The following is a 9435-nucleotide window of genomic DNA, read 5'->3' on the forward strand; positions in this document are numbered from 1 at the left end:
GTTGTTGCCGGTTTAGTTTGTAATGAAATGAGTATTTATATATTTGTTGCTTTTTTTATTTTTATCCAGCCTGTCTAAAAAAAGATGTATATATGTTGTGTGTTGTATATACATGTGGGATTTTAACATAGACGAAATACAGTTAAGTAGTTTGCAGGTTTTTTAGAGATGAAAATTGTTTATATACATTTTGTTGCTTTTTATATTAACTTATCCAGCCTGTCAAAAATGATGTATAGATGTTATTGAAGTTATACCTGGTAGATTTTTTTTTTTTTAATTACTTCACTCATTTGTTACTTTTCTTTTTCTTTTATTTGTGAAGAACCAAAGTTGTTGTTACTGCCATCAACACCATCACCACTATCATCACCGCTACCACTATCATCACCACCACCGCTATCATCACCATCATCATCACCACCACCACCACCTTACTGTTCAACACATCTCCGCAACACCATCTCAAAACATTAACACCACCATCACCACCACCAAGATCATCTCCCCCACCACCGTCATCACCAACACCACCGCCTTACACCACCACCACCACCACCCTACATCACCACCACCACCACGCAACACAACACAAAACCAGCAACACACACACACACACACACACACACACACACACACACACACACACACACACACACACACACACACACCACAGCACCTTCATTCCATCCCCTGTGTTCCAAATCCCAGTAGTTTTTCTTCCCCGTGTGTTCCAATTTCAAGAAACACCTTTGGGAAATACCTTTGAGTTGCGTCACCTGCCACCTGTCCTCAATTAGTACCTTTTCACCACCTTGGGAGAGTTTACCTGGAGGAGAAGAGGGGCGTCGGAGGGGCAGAGGGGGGAGGGGGTGGGGGAGGAGGAGGAGGAGGAGGAGGAGGAGGTAGGAGTAGGAGGAAGAGGAGGAGGAGGGCAGGAAGAGGAGGTGGGAGAGGGTTGAAAGTGAGTTTGTTTTTTACTTTCGTTCTTCTTTTCTTCTTTTTCTTCTTCTTCTTCGTTTTCTTTGTCTTCGTTTTCCTCTTTGGGTTTGTTGTTTTTGTTGTTGTCATCATCCTTCTTGTTGTTTTCTTCTCCTTCTTCCATTTGTTTCACTGGAGAATATTTGTAATTAGTTATTATTATTATTATTATTATTATTATTATTATTATTATTATTATTATTATCAGACTGACACACACACACACACACACACACACACACACACACACACACACACACACACACACACACACACACACACACACACACACACACACACACACACACTTCTCTTTCCTTCCCTTCCTTTATTTCCTCTTTCATTTCTTGTATTTCCTTCTTTCCCTTCTTTATCTCCTCTCATCTCTCTTTTCCTTGTTTCACACACACACACACACACACACACACACACACACACACACACACACACACACACACACACATGTACGTACCGGCGTGTGCGTTAGACGGGAACTGTACGTGTTTTCCGTTGTCAGCAGGCCGAGAAGGGGAGAGGGGGAGGGGGGGCGCGGAGGGCAGCAGGAAGTTAGCAGACCTCCCGCCTACGTCCTGCTGGGGAGGAGGAAGAGGAGGAGGAGGAGGAGGAGGAGGGGGAGGAGGAAGTAGAAAAAGAAAAATAGAGAGAGAAAAAGATACGAGAACGAGAATCAAGAGAATGAAACAGAAAAAGAAAGAGGAAAAAGAAGAGGAGGAGAAGGAGGAGGAAACAGAAGAAGAAGAAAAAAGAAGAGGAGGAGAAAGAGGGATATAAAAATGGGAAAAAAATAAGGAAAAAAAATAAGAGGAAGACGAAGAAAATAGAAAGAAGTGGAAAAGCAAAGGAAAAGGAAGAGGAGTAAGAAGAGATAGCAAAAGGGAGAGAAAAGGTGGAAGAAAAAATACGAATAAGTAAGAGGAAGAAGAATGAGAGGAGAAAGAAAAAGAACAAGAAGAAAAAGAGGAGGAGGAGGAGGAGGAGGAGGAGGAGGAGGAGGAAGAAAAGTACACAACAACATTAATGACCTGAAAACAAATAATGCTAAGCCAATACTCTCTCTCTCTCTCTCTCTCTCTCTCTCTCTCTCTCTCTCTCTCTCTCTCTCTCTCTCTCTCTCTCTCTCTCTCTCTCTCTCTCTCTCTCTCTCTCTCTCTCTCTCTCAAGTGAAGCGGGGGCGCGAAGTGTGATCGCCACGCTTCACTGAACGGCGATGAAGCGAAGCGGAAGGCGACGATTGGCTGACCAGAGAGAGAGAGAGAGAGAGAGAGAGAGAGAGCGTTGAGGTTTTCACTCGTTCATCTTCATCTTCTCCTTTTTTATTAGTAATGTTTAGATGGGATGCTGTTTTATTTATTTATTTATTCCGGAAGCCTCATGAAATTTTAATATGAGTAGGCATCTCCTTAGAGTTTATAATAGATGTGTGGTATAAGAGATTTAAATGTGGGTAGAGTTTTCCTTAGAGTTTATGGTATGTGTGTAGTCTATGAAATTTAAATGTGGATAGAGTTTTCCTTAGAGTTTATGGTATGTGTGTAGTCTATTAAATTTAAATGTGGGTTGAGTTTTCCTTAGAGTTTATGGTATGTGTGTAGTCAATGAAATTTAAATGTGGGTAGAGTTTTCCTTAGAGTTTATGGTATGTGTGTAGTCTATGAAATTTAAATGTGGGTTGAGTTTTCCCAAGAGTTTATGAAATTTAGAAAGTGTGTATTCTGAATGTGATATTTTCTGGGTTTAATCGATTGGCGTAGTTTCTTGTTGTTTTTGTTCATGTTATATTGTCTTCCTATTTTTCTCTATTTTCTTTCTTCTTGTTATTGTCATTGTTATATTTTCTTCATCATCTTTTTCTTTATTTTCGTTGTTCTAGTCTTTATTTTTCTTGCTCTTGTTCTTGTTCGTCATCTGGTTCATGTTCTTCCTCTTCATGTTTTCTCTTTTTTTCTTCTTTATATTCGTTTCCTCCTAATCCTCTCTCTCCTTCTTCTCTCTCTGATCCCTATTCATTCTCTAATTCATATCTATAAATAGCATCATAAATCTCCTCCTCCTCCTTCTCCTCCTCCTCCTCCTCCTCCTCCTCCTCCTCCTTCTCCTTTTCCTCCTCCTGAATGGCCGGCGTATGGACAGTCGTGGGATCCAATTCTAAGCTTTCTTAAGACTCTGTAACAAATTCGTGTGTCAAGGAAAATAATAAAGAGATTTCGTGTAATCCAATTCCTTCCCTTTCCTCCCTTCCCCTCCTCCCTCTCCTGCCTTCCCCTCCCTCTTCCCTTTCCTTTCCTCCCTTCCCCTCCTCCCTCTCCTCCCTTCCCCTCCTTCCCCTACCCTTCCCTCCTTCCCCTCCCCTTCCCTCCTTTCTTCCCTTCCTTTCCCTCCTTCTCCCCCTCCCCTTCCCTCCTTTCCTCCCTTCCCCTCCCTCCTTCTTCCCTTCCCCTTCCCTCCTTTCCTCCCTTCCCTTCCCTCCTTCTTCCCTTTTCCTTCCCTCATATCCTCCTTTCCCCTCCCTCCTTCTCCCTCTCCCCTTCCTTACTTTCCTCCTTTCCCCTTCCCTCCTTCTTCCCTTCCCCTTCCCTCCTTCTTCCCCTCCCTTTCCCTCCTTCTACCCCTTCCCCTTTCTATTCTTCCTACCCTTCCTCTTCTCTCCCCTTCCCTCCTTCCTCCCCTCCCTTTCCCTCGCTTTCAATCCTTACATTTTTCTCTCTATTTCCTCTCTCTCTCTCTCTCTCTCTCTCTCTCTCTCTCTCTCTCTCTCTCTCTCTCTCTCTCTCTCTCTCTCTCTCTCTCTCTCTCTCTCTCTCTCTCTCTCTCTCTCTCTCTCATTAAATCTATATCTATTTTTTCCCTTATCTCCCTTCCCTGTTTTCTTTTCGCTTTTTTTTACTTCCTCCTCCTCCTCCTCCTCCTCCTCCTTCCTATGCACTATTTTTACCTCCTATTCCTCCTCCTCTTTTTTCTCGTCTCATTTGCATTTTAATTCCTTCCCTTCTTCCTATGTCACCTTCCTATTTTTGTTTTGATTTTGTTTTCTGTGTTCCGGATCCTTTTTTATCGTCCCCTTAATGACATAGAGAAAGATAATGGAATGGAAGATAGGAATAGGGGAATATAGGATGTCTGGAGGAAGAGGACGCAAGGAGAAAGGACAGTAAAGGAGGAAAGGTTGAAAGAGTGAAGAGAGAAAGTGACAGAGAGAGAGAGAGAGAGAGAGAGAGAGAGGAAGGAATATACAGTAGAAGGGAGGAAGAGCAAAATATTAAAATCCTTGGAGGAAAAAGGAAGGAGAATTAATCAACCCAATTATTTGTGGGTTTTATTCTATCAACCTTCGTATGGGTTCTCAATTCAACACCCACCTCTGAACTAATTAACCTTTCTTTTTACTCCCCTCTCTCTCTCTCTCTCTCTCTCTCTCTCTCTCTCTCTCTCTCTCTCTCTCTCTCTCTCTCTCTCTCTCTCTCTCTCTCTCTCTCTCTCTCTCTCTCTCTCTCTCTCTCTCTCTCTCTCTCATTTCACTCTCATTTTTCTCATTCTCCTTCTTTCCCTTCCTCTTTCTTCTATCTCTCTTTAACATTTTCTCATTTTTTTATCTTTTTTTTCCTTTCCTTCCTTCCTTCCCCTCTCTCTCTTTCCCTCCTTCCTTCCTTCCTTTTTCTTTTTACTCGTTTCAATCTTTATCTGTATATTCAACTCTACTTTTTTCACTTATTTTCCTGTTATTCTTTTTTATTCTTTTCTTGTTTTTTTTTATATTCTTGTATTCTTTTTACTATGCTCAGTTCTTTTTATCATATTTCCCTTTCTCTTTCTTCTATTTCTCTTTCTTTAACACTCATTTTTTATCTCTTCTTTCCCCTTTCCTTCCTTCCTTCCCCTTTCTCTTTCCCTCCTTCCTTCCTTCTTTACCTTCCTCAATCTCTATTTTTCTGTTATTATTTTTTATTCTCTTCCTTATGTTTTTGTATTCTCGTATTTTTCTTATCTTCTTTCCCTTCCTCTTTCTTCTCTCTCTTTCTTTAACACTTTCTCATTTTTTGTCTTTTTTTCCTTTCCTTCCTTCCTTCCCCTCTCTCTTTCCCTCCTTCCTTAATTCTTTTCCTTCCTCAATCTCCTTTTATTCACTTTCCTTCCTTGTATCTATGTCTCCGTCTCTCTCGTCTTATTTTATCATATATATTTATTTTCCTCCCTCCCCTTCCCTCCTTCTATAATCTCCTTTTCCTACTTCCCCTTATCCTCTCTCTCTCTCTCTCTCTCTCTCTCTCTCTCTCTCTCTCTCTCTCTCTCTCTCTCTCTCTCTCTCTCTCTCTCTCTCTCTCTCTCTCTCCCTATTTTCAGTCTTTTTTACATTATTTTTATTCTTTTTTTCTCTTTTTTTTCTCGTTTCAATCTATATCTACCATTTTCAATCTTTTTCTTCATTTTTTTCTATTTTATTCCTGTATTTTTATTACTTTCAACCTTTATATCTACTATTTTCAACCTCTTTTATTTCCTTTTATTATTATTATTATTATTATTATTATTATTATTATTATTATTATTATTATTATTATTATTATTATTATTATTATTATTATTATTATTATTATTATTGTATTCTGTTAACTATTTTCAATCCTTCTATCTCTTACATTCTCTTCTCTTTTACCTTCTCTTCTCTCTCTGCTCATGGAGGGGATTTTGTTGGGTTCTATATCTCTTCTATTTTTATTTTCCTTTGCCGTCCTCTCGTAAATCTCCATAAAGATAAGGGAGGCGAGTATCAAGGCACCTCACCATCCGATACTGACCTCCCCTTTGACCACTCTCCTCTACTATAATTTTTAGGAGCAGTGCTAGTGTTTTTAGATTGTATTTTTTTCTTGTTTTTTTTATTATTTTTGTCTGTTTTTATTATTTTTGTCCTTTTTTTAATATTTTTGTCCTTGTTTTTATTTTTGTTCTTTTTTTATTTATTTATCCCCTTGTTCTTTTTTATTTATTTATCCCCTTGTTCTTTTTTATTTATTTATCCCCTTGTTTTTATTTTTATTTATTTGTCCCTCCTGTTTTTTATTCATTTGTACCCTTGTTTGTTTATTATTTGTACCCTTGTTTGTTTATTGATTTGTCCCCTTGTTTATTTTTTATTTTTCCCTTGTAAACAGAAACGAATTTAATGGATGGACATTTTTATTTATTTTTGTTTCTTCCTCCATTCTGTTTTCCTCTTCCTCCTCCACCTCTTTCCTGTGCACTATTTTTAACTTCTCCTATTTCTTCTCCTCTATTTTCGCCTCAATTATATCTTTAGTTCCTTCCTTTCTTCCTATTTCACCTTCCTACACATATTCTTTCTATACTTCTACTACATCTACTACTACTACTACTATTACTACTACTACCCCACACACACACACACACACATTTCCCCAACTGTAAAAAAACAAACCAACAAAACAGACGTAAGATACAAGCAAAAACAGAACGGTACATGGCAACAGAAAGCTATAAAGAGGAATAAAGAGAAAAATAATAAAAAAAGCATTCCTCGTGGGTGGGGGAGTTGCGATACCTCTCGAATCACCGCCTATCTAATCACCTAATTCTTTTTGCTCTTCTGCATCTCCCTGACGATTACGAAGGTGTCATACATGGCCTTGAGGATTCCCGAACTGTTATCTCTAAGCGGGAGCACAGAGTAGACGCGTGAGGTTATCTTATCGCCTATCGCCGTTTGTATCTCCCTCCTCGTCGTCTTGTTTTCCAGATGGCAAGCGATGAGGTACGCCAAGTCAGCGGAGCGAATGTCAGACGTAAACAGAAAGGAATGTAGGATGAAAATAGGAAGATAAAACACGAACTTGAGGTTAGAAAAGGACGTAAGATGTAAACAGAAATGAATGTATGATGTAAACAGCGATAAAAAGCGAACTTGATCTTAAAAAACGAACTTGAGATTAAAAAAAGAACGTAGGATGTAAACAGAAACGAATGTATGATGTAAACAACGATAAAAAACGAACTTGAGATTAAAAAAGAACGTAAGATGTAAACTGAAACGAATGCTAAATTAAAGCTGAATAGAAGGACATAGTAACATAGAAAGCTAAATCAACAGACAGAGAAAGCTAAATTAGAAAGACATAGTAACAGAAAGCTAAATCAACAGACAGAGAAAGCTAAATTAGAAAGACATAGTAACATAGAAAGCTAAATCAACAGGCAGAGAAAGCTAAATTAAACAGGAAAGAAAGCTACACAAAGACATAGTAACATAGAAAGCTAAATAGAAAATCATATAGAAACAGAAAAAGCTAAATCAACAGACAGAGAAAGCTAAATTAAACAGGAAAGAAAGCTACGCATAAACACATAGTAACATAGAAAGCTAAATAGAAAATCATATTGAAACAGAAAAGCTAAATCAACATGGAAGAGAAAGCTAAATGAACAAACCAAAGAGTAAACTTAAAGAGAAAACTACTAAATTAATCATAAATAAAAAACTTCATCACCAGAGAAGGATAAATAAATATATAGAAAGATGAATTAAGAGACCTTCAGGGCGGGACTCGAACCTTGGGCCCTGCCGTCTTTAATCACACATGACCAATCAGCCACCACTTCACCTTGTGCATTATTTTTTTTATATTGCAGGAAGATAAGATAGACCGAGGACTAAAGAAAACAAGAGTAAATAAGATAAAATAGAATACTCACAAGATTCAGTTCCTATACAAAAAAAAAAAAACAGTAGAAAAATGATAAATAGAAGTGAAATTAAAAAAAAGTTACCCCAAAAAATATCCTGTACAAAAAAGTTCCTATAAAAAAATACTAAAAAAAGTTTCCATGCAAAAAAGTTACTAAAAAAGGTCGTAAAAATTTCCTATATAAAAAAAGTTCATGAAAAAGTTCGTAAAAAGTTCTTATGCAAAAAAAAAGTTCCTAAAAAGTTCCGATACAAAAAATAATCCCCCAAAAAATTCCTATACAAAAATATTCTACGAAAAAAAGTTCCTATGCAAAAAAGTTTCAATAAAAGAGTTACTGAAAAGAAGTTCCTATACAAAAGAGAGAGAGAGAGAGAGAGAGAGAGATAATGATATACAGAAGTGAAAGTAAATTCGTAAAAAAAAAAAAACAGAAACCTTATACATTTCAGAATATAAAAAGAATCACCAGTGGAAACGACTCAATTAAATAGTCTTCAGATAATAATGTTTTTGATAATGATTATAATACTCAGTGATGAAAAAGGAATAGCATTTTTTATTGTGTTTTTAAATGTAGAGGATATGACAAGATTGAAGATTCGCTGTAATGGAAGGAAGGCAGTGTATCATTTTTCTATATTTTTGTTTGTTTTTTTACCTTTTAGTGGAATGAAAGCGGATATCATGGAATTACTTTAACTTTCGAGGCGAGGGTGAATTTTTGAATCATTTTTTTCACTTAACAAATAAAGCTCACGCCGGGGAGGAAAAAAGTAAAAAAATAGATGATTATGAAAACTGAAAAAAAAAGGAAAAAGGAGGAAATTAAAAGGTTGTGAGCCAGAGACGATGGAATATAAATAAAATAAAAAGAAACAATGAAAAGTAAAAAAAGGTATCAAAAATAGTTGGAAGATCATGAAAGCTGAAAAAATGAAAAAAAAATAAAAGATTGTAAGTTTGAGACGATGGAATATAAATCAACTAAAAAAAACAATGAAAAGTAAAATAAATAAAAAAAAATGTAGAAAAAAGACGTTGAAAAGGAGGAAATCAAATAAAAAAGAAAAGTAAAAAATATCTCAAAAATAGTAGAAAGAAGTCATGAAATCTAGAAAAAAAATGTTAAAAAGGAGGAAAGTAAAAGATTGTAAGTTTGAGACGGTGGAATATAAGCCAAATAAAGAAAATAATGAAAAGCAAAAAAAGCATCAAAATTAGTAGAAAGGAGTCACGAAAGTTGAGAAAAAAATATTAAAAAGGAGGAAATTAGAAGATTGTAAGTTAGAGACGGTGGAATATAAACCAAATAAAGAAAATAATAAAAAGTAAAAAAAGCATCAAAATTAGTAGAAAGGAGTCACGAAAGTTGAGAAAAAAATATTAAAAAGGAGGTAATTAAAAGATTGTAAGTTAGAGGCGATGGAATAAAAATAAAATATAAAAACAATGAAAAGTAAGAAGAGTAAAAAATTGTAGAAAGATATGATGAGTCCAAAAAAAGAGGTTAAAAAGGTGGAAATTAAAATATTGTGAGCTAGAGACGATGGAATAAAAATCAAATATAAAAACAATGAAAAGTAAGAGTAAAATATTGTAGAAAGAGATAATGAGAGCTAGAAAAGATGTTAAAAAGGTGGAAATTAAAATATTGTGAGCTAGAGACGGTGGAATAAAAATAAAATATAAAAACAATGAAAATTAAGAAGAGTAAAAAAATTGTAGAAAGATA

The 9435-nt window shown here is 36.2% G+C and overlaps 1 long non-coding RNA gene across 1 annotated transcript in view; it reads right to left on the reverse strand.

Annotated features, from left to right (window-relative positions):
• Positions 1 to 245: 245 nt before the first annotated feature.
• LOC126982314 (uncharacterized) overlaps positions 246 to 9435 on the reverse strand; it is a 13796-nt gene continuing 4606 nt past the window's right edge. The window contains exons 2-3 of the long non-coding RNA XR_007735046.1: positions 1454 to 1574; positions 246 to 1113 (exon numbers count right to left, since the gene is read on the reverse strand). This is a non-coding gene — a long non-coding RNA (uncharacterized LOC126982314). The remainder of the gene's footprint in view (positions 1114 to 1453; positions 1575 to 9435) is intronic.

This window comes from Eriocheir sinensis, chromosome 50, assembly GCF_024679095.1.
Source record: "Eriocheir sinensis breed Jianghai 21 chromosome 50, ASM2467909v1, whole genome shotgun sequence".
Taxonomy (NCBI): Eukaryota; Metazoa; Arthropoda; class Malacostraca; order Decapoda; family Varunidae; genus Eriocheir; species Eriocheir sinensis.